The 2,502-nt window shown below is 40.9% G+C and overlaps 1 pseudogene; it reads left to right on the forward strand.

Moving 5' to 3' along the window:
- Positions 1-512: 512 nt before the first annotated feature.
- The window catches only part of LOC105744086, a 29,911-nt pseudogene continuing 27,921 nt past the window's right edge, over positions 513-2,502 (forward strand).

Genomic DNA, 2,502 nt, shown 5'->3' on the forward strand with positions numbered 1-2,502 from the left:
TTGATGGTTAGAATTGAGATGTATTTATTGACTTATGATTGACATGTTATTTACCTGTTGTTGTTTACTCCTTTTTCTCCTGTGTTTCATTGCTTGCCCTATTTAGTTGGTTGCTTCTGATCTCATTTGTGGAGCTCTGATCATTTTGGTCCCTCTCTAGAACATCTTTCAGTAGCTTGTGTAGGGTTGGCTTTGTCATCACAAAATTCTTTAGTTATTTTTTGGCATTGAAGTATTTCACTTCTCCATCAAACTTGAAAGAGACTTTTTCAGGGTATAGTAGTCTGGGCTGGAATTTGTTTTCATAGAGGAACTGAAGTACTCTGCTCCATGCTCTTCTTGCCTCCATGGTTTTTGAAGAGAAGTCGGCCATAATTCTGATGGGTTTTCCTTTGAATGTGATTTGCTTCTCTTCTCTAGTGGCTTTCAGTATATTATTCTTGTGCTGTATTTCTGGGATCTTGACTATTATATGTCTCAGTGTGTTTTTAATTAGGTTGAGGTTACTTGGCATTCTGTACGCTTCGGTTACCTGAATGTCAGATTGTTTCCTCATATTTGGGAAGTTTTCTGCTATTACTTCTGACCAAAATTTTAATATCATTTGTATTGACTCCTTCTTTCTCACTGATGCCTATTAGTCTCACATTGTTCATCTTTTCATCATCTTGCAGGTGATGGATTATTTATTCTTGAATCTTAGTTGTATTAAAGAGATCCTTTTTTTACCTTTTCACTAGCTGCACCAGCATCTTCAAGATCTGAAACTCTGTCTTCACTTTCACTTAAACGGTTTTGCAAGCTTGTGATTGAGATTTTAAATTCCTCTATATCTCTGTGACTCTGTTTCATGCGATCTATTTCTTTCCTGTATTGCTCATTCAAGGAATCCATCATTTTTCTCATCTCCTCTATTTTTTTTAATCAGTGTCTTCTTTAGAAGCAGTTATAAATTCTTTTACTGCAGTGTTTTTTTCAGATTGGGTTTCCTCCCTATGTTTCTGTAGTTGCTTCTTTACTTCAGATGCTATGAGTTCTGAGAATTCTCTTCTTATTTCAGAAAATTCTGCTCTGAGATCCTCTATGACTTTCTCCTATTTGACACTATTAATTCATACATTTGAGCTGAGCTAGTATCCTCTGCACTTGTTCTAGGTGGGCATTGGTTTTCCTCCATATGTTTCTTCATTTGATTCTTTACTGCAGATGTTATTAATTCAGGGATTTCTTTTTTCGTTTCCAATCTGAGTTCCTCTATACCTTTCTGCAGCTGTTTCTTTATTTCAGAAGCTGTTGATTCATTGATTTCAGCTGTGTGATTCCCAGTTTGTTCTGTGTTAGTGTCCTCTTCACTTGTTATGAGTGGGCTTGGGTTTTGAGATTGTATTTTGCTCCTTCTAGTTGTCATTTTGTGTAGCAATGTCTCCTGACCTTTGTTGTTGATCTTTGGTGCAGTTATAACCTTAGTACCTACTGAAGTTTAGGTGCAGAGCTACAAACTTTGGATCTATCCAGCTGTGCCTGACTTGAGTCTGGCTGTTGTGCTCAGCTCCTTCCTGCTGCTGCCCTTGGGGGTGAACCTATTGTGCCCCTCTCGCAAGATGTTCTCCTCCTGGACTAGCTGGGTGGTTCTGTCCCCTACATTCTCTGCAGAGATTGCAGCTTCAGGGTTTCACCCTAGGCCTGTATGCCAGGCCTAAGCTGAGTCTGGAGGGGACAAGGTGGAGTAGGGGGGAGAGGCAGCTCTCCCACACACTCACCGGGCCTGGACTAGGACTGGATCTGGAGGTTCCCAGAACCTGGCAGAAATTCCTACTCAGCAGGCAGGGTGGAGGATTTGTTGCAGAATTGTGGGGGTTGTCCCAAGGGGATGGAAAAGGGTCTCACCCACGCTGCACCTGGGCTGGGACCAGTAGGTCCCACCAGTGCAGGGTAGCCGGAAGCTCTTCTACCCCCGACCCACACACACAGATTAGACTCATAGTGATTCTCCTGTGTTCAGCCTCCCATGTGCTGGGATTACAGGTGTGCATCACCATGCCCAGTCTCAGTCACTGTTTCAGTGTGCCCTGGGTACAGGACCAGCATGACATGCTGGGGATTGAATCCTGGCCACTGCATCTGCCTACGCAGGCGCTTTAATCCGCTGAGCTATCTGGCCAGCCTGCCTTGTATTTTTAGTATTTGATGTATGCTATTTAATATGTGCACACACATTTAATTAATCATTTCTTTGAGACATTTAGGTAATCTGCAATTTTACTTGGTTAGAAATGCTGCTTCATTATATTCCTTTTCATCTAAGAGCCAAATTTTTGTTGGAGGAAAAGCTAGTGGAAATAAGATTGTATACATGTTTTAAAGTTTGATAAACATTTCGTAGTGGCTTTCAGTGCAATTTTTATCAACTTGTCTTTCCACTAAGAGTGTATAAGTGCTTCTAGCTTGTTATACTCCTGTCAAGAATTTATATGCATACATGTTCATCTTGAAGATATAACT

Source organism: Octodon degus, unplaced genomic scaffold (genome assembly GCF_000260255.1).
Source record: "Octodon degus isolate 3935 unplaced genomic scaffold, OctDeg1.0 scaffold00222, whole genome shotgun sequence".
NCBI lineage: Eukaryota > Metazoa > Chordata > Mammalia > Rodentia > Octodontidae > Octodon > Octodon degus.